The sequence below is a fragment of the Gossypium hirsutum genome, chromosome D02 (assembly GCF_007990345.1).
Source record: "Gossypium hirsutum isolate 1008001.06 chromosome D02, Gossypium_hirsutum_v2.1, whole genome shotgun sequence".
Classification (NCBI taxonomy): Eukaryota; Viridiplantae; Streptophyta; class Magnoliopsida; order Malvales; family Malvaceae; genus Gossypium; species Gossypium hirsutum.
Window position 1 is genome coordinate 12,824,449 of NC_053438.1, and position 11,775 is coordinate 12,836,223.

Here is an 11,775-nt window from a genome sequence, read left to right on the forward strand (position 1 = left end):
TAATGGACTGTAGAAGGATGGAATTGATATAGATTTTAAAATCGAAGCTCAAATTCGAGAGTTATGGCATTTTTTATTCTAGGGACTAAATTAAAATAAATGTAAAACTTGAGGAATTATTCCATAGGTGTAATTGAACTATTACATAACTATATTATACTATTAAATGATAATTGGAAGGGATAATTGAGTTAAATTATGATTTAGATCAAGATTTACAATAATCAGAGGATATATGAGGAAAAGGGAAAACTATTGAATAGTCCCTAACACCGAAACTATTGTTGTTTGCTAGGTAAGTTCATACAGTATAACCAAGTTTAAGTTGCTATTGCATTAGGCTTAAATATGTATTTTTGCTCTATTGAAAATTTGAATTCGTTATGAGTAGTACACAAATTGAGGATTTAACTTAATTGAAATGGAATGTTACAAAAGGGGAAATGTTGAGATTAATCACGATGAACTTAGTAAAAGTCTCGTACACAAGGTCACGGGTTGATGCCCGATGATTTCGAGCTCTAGTATTTTTCGCAGACTCAAAGATACATGTGACACAAGTTTAGATCAGATGAGTAACCTGATGTTATTTTATAGGTTTAGCCTAGATGGGTAACCTTACATGTATATTAAGCCCTCACCAGGCTATTTAATGTGTCATTAAAAGTTTATCCCAGATGAGTAACCTGACACTGATGTAGACAATTAGCTTAAACAAGCACCTAATATTCTTTTCACCTATGTACTGAGCTTTTTTATAAGTTCTCTTCGGGTAAGTTAAAGACAAGGAAATGTGATAATAAGATATTAATATTGGAAAATGATGGATATAAAGTAGATATGTGATGTTTATTGACTTGAGATTGATATGGTATTATTTGAGGTTATAATTATGGTTATAAAGAAAAAAGTCTCACTTATTTTGTGTTTGCTTTGTTATGCTATGGTAGGAAAGTTGTTTTGCATATTGTACTGAATGTGATAAATGGTTAAGGGAAGCAAATCATTTATATTGTCTGAGCTTACTAAGTATTTATAATACTTACATGTGTTACTACTTTCTCTGTAAATTTTGGACATCCAGAATGTGTCAATATGATTAGCGAGAAGCACATACCTACCGTCTCCTGATTCAGTAGTCTTTTGAATGTTTCAAGCTTGGTTATTTGTGGCATGTACATAGGATGTGTTTTGGCATGGTTGTTCTTTTATATAAGTATACATGGTAATTTGTTAACTGATGTATGGCTTGTTGCAAAGTTTGGTATTTAAAATGTTAATTTGAATAGCAAAGCTTAGATGATGATATGTATATGATCTAGTATGTGGTATGAAATGGTTAAGGGTTAAGGTATGATTGGTAATGACTTATGTTTTATGTTTGTGTTGGTGCCAACTGTGGCATATTTGTTGTATGTTTAGGGAAGTGCTTATGTTATGTTTTATCATGGATTGAACAAGTTTTGGACAAGTTTACATTGGTTGAAAGGTGCATTTTAGGTTACTTATAGGAAATTGGATTGTACCAAGCATAAGATCGCACATTTTGTTATACACAGGCTGACACACGACCGTGTGTCACACATGGACAGGTGACACAGTCATGTGCTCTTTGTATAATTAGGAAATTATTGTTCACATGGTCACAACTGGTCACACGGGTTGTCGAAACGCCCGTGTGTGTTTTATAATTAAGTCATCTATTTTTTAACACGGTCTCAGTTAGATACATGGTCAGGCCATAAGGTCGTCTAGCATTTTGTTAAATTATTACATTTAGATCCACAAGACACCATCGAGTTACATGGTTTAAGCACACGACCATGTGACTCTATTACCATACAGGCCCAGCCTATCACACGATCGTGTGACCCCTATTTTGTATTATCATCATCTTTTTTTTGTAAAAGTCTCAAAATAGACCCTGATTTATTTCGGATCAATTTTAGAGCTTTCGTAAACTCAATTTAAACTCGAATTTGATTGTGTTAGTGTTTGTATGACCTGAATCATGTCACTTGCTCAAGAAATAAATATAGTGGAAAAATAAGAGGATCTGTAGGGGCGAGAGGCCGAGGGTCGTAGCCTCCGTAGTATGGACCATACCGCACAAGTTGTGTTTGTATAGAACTACACTTCTACTATTTGACTTTGATTAGAACAGGGTTTTTCAACCCTTAAATAGATGTAGTCAAAACTCCTTCTGTATTATTCGTTTTTCAATATTGGTGAATTTCTTGTCATTTGCCCATATTTTTTTCTCGAAAGGATTTCTACATAAAATCTGTGTGTTCTTCTTTTCTTTTATTATTGTTTTACGATTGTTCTACTGTCGTTATCGACGTTTATTATAACAAGCTGGTGTTAGAGCTTTTTGGTTTGATTGTTTCGATTACGGTAATGGCGACAATGAAGTATGAGATTCTGTTGTTGGATCGCAATACCAGATTTGCATTGTGGCAGGTAAAGATGTAAGTAGTTCTTGCGCAGATGGATTTGGAGGATGCCTTGCTAGGGTTAGATAAGATGCCTTCAACATTGACGCCTAAAGAGAAGAAGTGTAAAGATCGAAAGGATTTAATACAATTATATCTGCATATGTTGAATGATATTCTATAGGACGTGTTGAAGAAGAAAACCACCGCTTCATTATGGGCAAAGTTGGAGCAGCTATGTATGTTAAAAACCCTAACTAGCAAGTTGTACCTAAAACAACGTCTTTATTATTCTTTAGAAAAAATTTGTTTTTGGTCGAACACTTAACTGCATATCAAGAAATCGTCTCAGACTTAGAAACCATAGAGGTTTAGTATGCTAAAGAGGATTTAGGGTTAATTCTGCTCTATTTGTTGCCTTCGTCTTATTCAACCTTCAGAGCACTACACCAGAATAGGCCTTTAGCGGCACTTTTAGCGGCGTTTGGAACAAAAGCGCCACAAAAAATTGAGCATTAGCGGCGATTTAGTCAAAGCACCGTTAAAGGTAGACCATCAGCGGCAATTTCCAAGAAGCGCCGCCAAAAATAGGAATTAGCGGCGTTTTATATAAAACGCCACAAAAAACCTAAGACCAACGACGTCGTTTTTGCGATTTTTAAACCTTTAGCGGCGTTTTTACTTTAGCGCCGCTAATTCTCCGATCTTTAGCGGCATTTTTATCTGAGCGCCACTAATGTTCTGGCCTTTAGCGGCGTTTTTGTCTAAGCGCCGCTAATGCTCGTATCATTAGTGGCGTTATTGTCTGAGTGCCACTAATTCTTTGTTCTTTAGCGGCGTTTTTTTCTAAGCGCCGCTAAAGTTCGTGTTTTTAGTGGCGTTTTTATCTGAGCGCCACTAATACTCTGGCCTTTAGCGGCGTTTTATATGTAAGCGCCGCTAATGCTACCTTTAGCGGCGTTTTTTCCGAAGCGCCGCTAATAGTAACAAAAATCTTATAAGTTGAAATAATTAATATTTTGTTCTATTTATTATATAGTCGTGGTACAATTTACATATAAATTATAATTAACAAATAATATTGATTAATACAAAAAGTTTTTATTAAATAGAAGTCGTATATATATATAACAGCTAACTATTTATTACTAATTTTCAATCATAGTTGATTTAAACTACTTTACGAGAGAAAATATATTAAATTATGAATAAAATAAAATATAATAAAACTTAAATTTTTGTATTGCAAAGAATAAATTAAAAATAGAATTAACTTTTATAAGAGTAATAAATTTTGGTAGTACTCATGTTCGACTAAATAAATGAAAGGAATTATAAAACACCAATTTATATAAAATATATTTTAACAATTAATTATTGTTTAATCGATTTTGACTATATTTTATGATTATATATATTAAATATTTATGGAATTTTTTTTATGGATGGTATTTTAAGGAGGACTGGGTATAGATTTAAGGTTTGGGATTTAAGGTTAATTTAGGGGTTGGAGGTTTAGGGGTTTGAGATTTAGGGTTTCAACGGTCATGTTAGGGTTTAATTTAGATTAATATTAGTTTTTGATTATTTTTTATGGTAAATATATATGTTCTTATATATTTGTAAATATAGATCCAGAATAAATTTAATATATTGAATATTAATATAATAGGTAGATCATCATGATGGATTTATGCATGTCTATTGATTGGTTAATTTGAGACTTGTTAAATGATACAATATCTTGTATATTTAAAAACATTTATAACCCTAACCATTTGATTTTTTTGATATATATGCCTATAGCAATAGCAGATGCAAAAATATCGATACTTAAGTTCAAAAATGGTAAAACTTATATTTAGATCGATCCAAACAAAAATTATTGTCATAAAGATAATTTGCTACGTACCATATTTCAATGGTCAGGGGGTTTAGACGGTCATGATAGGGTTTCTTAATAAGAGGTTAATATTAGATTGATTAATTTTTACGGTAAATATATATATGTTCTTATATATTTGTAAAATAAATCCAGTTAGATGACATTTAATATATTGAAGTTTAGTATATAGTTTATATTATAATTAATATATATAAAATAGCCATTAGCGGCGTTTTAGTCAAAAATGCCACAAATATTACAATATACGGCGTCGTTCCGTGAATTAGGGAATCAGATTCTATTGTGGCGTTTTATAGGGAAGCGCCGCTAATATTCTTGAAACTGTGTCAGAACGGCGTCGTTTCAGTTGAATGATGTACTCTATTAGTGGCGTTTTAAGGGAAAACGCCGCAAATATGTCTACAATTTTGTGAAAAATTCACCGTTTATTTCTGTAATTGAAAATTTAATGGCGTTTTTTCCCGTAGCGCCGCAAAAGGCATGCAATAGCGGCGTTTTTACCCAAAACGCCGCAAATGTGACCTATAATTAATTTAAACGGCGCCGTTTCTTTAAAGGCCATTTAACCCGTGTCCTCATCCTTTACGAACTTATTATCGAAAAAAATGCATTTTCAATACCAAATTTTATAATAAAAAATTGTTTTTTATTAACTTAGAGACAAAATTTGTTGTACCAAGTTTATTATAACAAATTTCATCCATTTGTTAAGAGGACATTCGAAGCTTCATACGAAAATTTGTCATAAAGATAATATTGCTTCCTTATTTCAACTTTATACAATATTTTTAACTATATATATATAAGTTATTATATTTTAATAGATTTTCACTATATTTTTTTATTAAAGAATATTTAGGGAATATTTTGGTCGATGCATGGTATTCTAAGGAGTACGGGCCGGTATATATGAATTTAAGGTTTGGTATTTATGGTTTAGGGTTTAGGGGCTAGGTTATGCTTTAGGGGTTACAGACGTAAATTTAGGGGTTAATGACAGTGTTAATTAGGGTTTAGGGTTTAGTGAGGGTTACAGATGTTTTAGGGGTTTGGCCGGGGTTTAGGGTTTCTTAATAGGTTAATATTAGATTGATTAATTTTGGAGGTAAATATATATGTTCTTATATATTTGTAAAATATATATCCAGAATAAATTTAATATTAAGATAAGTTTTGAGTATAATAGGTAGGTGATCACTTTATGCATGTACGTAGCTACATAAATTGAATGGTTAATATGAAGATTACAAGGTTAATTTATAATTTGAGACTTGTTAAATGATACAATATAACTAATAATAGTTATAACTGGCAAAACATTTAACCCAAATTAACGTCCATTTGATATATTTTTACTTATATATGGATATATATGAATATATATGGATATATATATAGTTATTAATTATTTAATTTGTAAATATAGGACCAAAATAAAATTGGTATAAATAAATAAACAAATAAATAAGTTAGTAATTATTTATTTGTTAAATAAACAAAAAATAAAATGAGAGTTTTAGCGGCGTTTCTATATAAAAACGCCGCAAAAGGTATCCTTTACCGGCGTTTTAGTCAAAAACGCCACAATTATTGCAATATACGGCGTCGTTCTGTGAATTAGGGAATCAGATTCTGTTGTGGCGTTTTATAGGGAAGCGCCGCAAAACTTACATAACTTAACTTAAACGGCGCCGTTTCGTCAGCGGACAAATTCACTTACATCTTTGCCTCCGTCCTCCAGTTACAGCAACCCTTAACAAAATTGCAGAGATTAGGTTTCGAAATTTTCTAAGTGTCGAAATTACAGAAAGAAGTGTGTAAAAACTTATCACGAAAAATAGAAAGGGAAGAAAGGTGGTCGGAGTCGATCTTGAAAGATGGTGGGCACAGCTGCAAGATTTGTCGATTGAATAGGTAAGCCATTTCTGTTCTTTTTCGATGAAATTTTTGGGGTTTTAGGTCAGTCTAAGTTATTTGGGGTTTTAGGGTTTCGATTAAACAACATAATTTGTGGGGAATCATTAGATGATGGGGAATAGGTAAGCCGTCTGTCGTCTTGGAACTGTGTTTGAATTTAAGGGGAATTTTACTCGTGTCTTCGCCATCCATTCTTTTTCTTTTACAGAAGAAAAAAAGGGGAATTTGTTTGAACTGGAACAAGGCAAGAACAAGAACAAGAACAAGGCAAGGCAAAGGTAAGGCAATGGTGTCGATGGCTTGAATTGAATCTATCCATGTTGTATTGAAAACATTGTCGAAGACATGAATGAGACATGCATTCTCAATAGCTAGAGAAATAAGTATAAGAGTGAAGGAGAATAATAGAGTGATTAACAAGTTTTAGACTTTGATTTACAAGGATCTTCACAATTCTTTCTGCCAAAACTCAATTTGTGTTTTTGGTTTATAAAAGGCTACAAACTGCCAAATTAATTATTTCTCATCACCCAATTGCCTCCGTTTTCTTTTCCAGATTTAATTAGAATGGTTTTAACCCACTAATGATTTCAGGCGAAGAATATGATGGTTAGATTTTGGTGTGAATTATATTTTAATGTTTTAACCCACTAATGATTTCTCATCACCCAATTGCCAAATAATTTGCTGTTTGCAGTGACTTATTTCTTTTTAAAGATGGGGTGATGTGATTATAATGTAGTACCAATGTAGGAATCATTACTGAAGTTTTGGGTAATTATTAGACAACTAGGTAGACTATTGTTGTTAGTTTAATGGATTGTTTTTCTGTCATGTTATTTTGGGAACATATATATATGTTCAATTTTAAACCTCTAATATCATCTAATTCACTGTCATGTTTCAACATATATTCATATATATTTTCATATATATGTTCAATTTTAGCTTTTTTAGTTTAGCTAACTTTGTGAGTATAAACTCCTGTTTTTTTAATTTTTTTGGCTTTAATTACTTATGTTTTTTCGGTACGTACTAATGTATTTCTGTCTTTTTTTTCCAGGATTTGCTTCGGAATTGAGTGGATTTAAGGTATTTATTCCTATTTTTCTCTATTTAGGTTTCTTATAAAAAAAAGTAAAATTGTTAAATTTTTATATGTTATTATATTTTAGTTGTATAGTTTAATTATTATTTTTCATTTTTAGATGGGAGTTTTAATTACCATTTTAGCTAAATTTGCATTTTACTTTGCAACTTATTACATATTATTTGATGTTTAAATTTTCTGCTCAAGATATTCGGCAAAGGCAATTGTTTTAAACTATTAAAATTCAGAATACAACTCTTAAACAACTTTATATATTTGAGTGCGTGTCCAATGATGGGCGAATCGTTTTATCGGTTTAGCGTTTATAAATCATCGATTTCTAATATTATGTGTTGCCATTATAAATTTTACTGGAAAATTAATGATTAATTATCGATCTTAACTTACATAATGGGAATTCGTTAATGATTAATAATCTTTTACATACAAATAAATTTGTATATTTATTTATATTTTCTATTAAAATAAAAATATACTTTTTCAAAATATATTTATTCTGTAATGGCAATTCAAAGTATTATTTCTTTAGTAACAAAAATATCGCGATAAATATAAACAAATTAATTATATCTTGTAATTCGAAGTCAATTTTTTTTTACTAACATAATTTGTTGTTTGAATTAATAAAAGCTACAAAATATACATCATATCGTAACGATCTTTGAATTTTCCAGAGATTAAATCTACAAAATTATATTTTAAATGAAATGTTTTCAAAGTTATATTTTAAAACATCTTTGATATATATATATATTTATATACAGTTTTAATATATTAATTAAAATTATATTGATATATTTGAAAAATTTAAAGCGTTTATAAATCATAATTTACATACATAACACATAGCCTACATGACTTATATAATACACAACTTAAATAATTTCCAGAACAGACATAATACATAACTTACATTCATAACTTACATAAACTTATATGTTACCTTACATAATTTGCTGTAACTTATTTCTTTTTAAAGATGGGGTGATGTGATATTATACATAAATTACATAACTTAATTAATTAATATTATACATAAATTACATAACTTAATTAATTAATATTATACATAACTTACATTAATATTATACATAAATATTATAAATAAATTACATAACTCAGTTAATTAATATTATACATAACTTACATAACATTTTAACAATTTGCATAATAAATAACTTACATAACTTACATAATACATAACTTATATGACTTATATAACTTACATAGCATAATTTTCATAATACACAACTTACATAGTTTTCATAATAAATAACTTACATAATACATAACTTACATAGCTTAATTATACTTATTCCTAAATCCTAAACCCGTGCAATTTATTGTCAAGATTAGGCTTCAAGAAATAAGAAATGGACCGGTCTTGGATGAATTTGTCAAAGGTAAGCGACGGTTATCGAAATGGAGTACAAACATTTCTAAATTTTGCATTTCAATATGCAAGCCAAGAGAACATGATTCTTTGCCCGTGTAAGAAGTGTGTCAACATAAACTGGCATTATCGTGAAGTTGTATACGAGCATCTAATTGTTGATGGGTTTGTTCGTGGTTATAAACAATGGTTTTTTCATGGAGAATGCCCGCCTAGTACTTCCTCTTCAAGGATGGATGTATCTTATGATAGTACTGCTTACCATCAGTCTGTTAGAGGGGATGACATGGAAGGGATGTTGCGGGAAGCATTTAATATTCACAGTCATGGTTTACAGTTGTTCCCACCCGACTTTGTGCCATCTGATGATTGTAATCTCGGTGGAAATGCTTTTACCGAACCCGGAGGAAGTGTACATCATGAAGAGCCGAATGGAGAAGCGGCAAAGTTCTACGCACTACTTAATGAGATGAACTCAGAACTATATGAGGGATCAAAATTTTCAAAAATGTCTTTCTGCATTCGTCTTTTCCAGTTAAAATGTTTGGGAGGGTGGACCGGGAACTCATTGACAATGCTGTTAGAGTTTTTGAGAGAAATGTTTCCATTTGCAAAAATCTCTCAGTCATGCAAAGATATGAAGAAAATGATAAAAGACTTAGGTCTTGGGTACAACAAAATCCATAGTTGCCCGAATGATTGCATGTTGTACTGGGGCGATCGGAGAAACCAACAGTGCTGTCATGTATGCGGCGAATCCCGTTGGATAAATAGAAACACAGAAGATAGGAACGACGATGAAAATGATGCACAGCCAAGAAAGAAGCCGGTCAAGATTTTGCGGTATTTTTTGCTGATACCAAGGCTTCAAAGGCTTTTCATGTCGTCGAAGACAGCGGAGTCAATGACGTGGCACCATGAAGAACGAACCAATGATGAACTATTAAGGCATCCGGCAGATTCTTTAGCTTAGAAATCATTTGACAATAAATTTCCAAGCTTTGCAAGCGATCTCAGGAGTGTGAGGCTTGGCCTAGCATCTGATGGATTTAATCCTTACAAGATCATGAGTACTGCATACAGTACTTGGCCAGTAGTGCTTGTTCCTTACAATCTGCCTCCGTGGATTTGCATGAAGCAATCTTCCCTTATCTTATCTATGATTATCCCTGGAGAGAATGGGCCTGGGAATGATATCGACATTTATTTACAGCCACTTATTGAAGAGTTAAAACAATTATGGGCTGGTGTCGAGACATACGATGTGCTGAGAAAGGAGAACTTTAATTTACGTGCAGCTTTGATGTGGACCATTAATGACTTCCCCGCTTATGCCAATTTATCCGGTTGGAGTACCAAGGGTCGTTATGCATGCCCTTGTTGTGCTGCACAAACATGTTCGCAATGGTTATACAATGGGAAGAAGTTCTCTTACATAGGGCATCGTCGGTGGTTACCGAAAAATCATAGATTTAGATCTCAGAGTTCGACATTTGACGGTACTGAAGAGTTCAGAGAAGCTCCTTCGCAGACAAGTGGATCTGAAATCTTGTTAATGTTGGAAGATATGAATTTTAGTTATGGGAAGATGAATCAACCGGCAAACACGCAAAGAAATAAAAGATCAAATGGTGAAGCTGATGATAACTCCGATGAAGAGGATGATCCTAATGAGGCGGACTTGTGGAAAAAAAGAAGTATTTTTTTTGAGTTGCCTTATTAGGAGCACCACCTTTTACGACACAATCTTGATGTTATGCACATTGAGAAAAATGTCTGCGAGAACATTGTCTGTACAATTTTGAATGTAGACGGAAAATCAAAAGACAATCTTCAGAGTCGACTTGATTTAGTTCAGATGGGAATTCGACCTGATCTTCATCCGAATCCACTTCCGAATGGTAAATATCGGTTGCCGCCTTCTATTTTCTCAATGTCGAAGACAGAGAAAGAAGTGTTCTGCATGGTGTTGAAGGATATAAAGGTTCCAGATGCGTATGCATCTAATATATCTCGATGTGTTTGTGTTAAAGATCGAAGACTATATTCGCTAAAATCACATGACTATCACATCTTAATGCAAGATTTACTGCCAGTTTCTCTACGATGTTGTATTTCGAAGAAGGTGACGTCTTGTATAATTGAACTATCCAATATAATGAAAGTCATCTGTGGCAAAGTTTTGGATGTTCAAGAACTTCAGAAGGTACAGGATCGAGCCGCTTTAACTTTATGCAACATGGAGAAAATCTTCCCACCTTCCTTCTTCACTATTATGGTTCACTTGATAATCCATCTCCCGCATGAAGCAATTCTTGGCGGACCCGTTTTCTATCGATGGATGTATCCCATAGAAAGGTGTTAATTACAATTTTTAAAATTTTCCTCCATTCACCTATATGCCTTTAGTTACAACTTTTGATAATGTTGTATACCGTGTTTAGGTTCCTATCCAAATTAAAGTCTTATTGCCGCAACAAGCGTTATCCAGAAGGATCGATTGCTGAAGGCTACTTGGCAGAGGAATGTATAACCTTCTGTTCAAGATATTTGGAAGATGTTGAAACAAGGTTGAACAGACCAAATAGAAATGCTGGACTCACGGATCATAACTTTGCCGAGACTTATTTGTTCCAAAGTTTTGGAGAACCAATCGGTAAAGTTGAAATTGCAGAATTAGATGATTTATCGTGGGTTCAAGCACATCGATATGTTCTGTTTCACCACGAATCAATCGAACCTTTACGCAAGTAAGTTCTAGAAATTTGATAAATATTCATCATTTAAAAATTGTTTATAGTCTAACAAAGTGAACATATTTTTAACATAGTGAGTACAAACAAATATTGAAATCTCGTTCGCGCTCTCGAAGAACACAACATCGAGATATCAATAAGTTATTTACAGAATCTTTTCATGAATGGTTAAGCCAAACGGTATGTAATTGGAGCTTTCACCGACAAATAATAATATTTACTCAAAACATTTTTAATTACTCAGTTTACTTTCCATT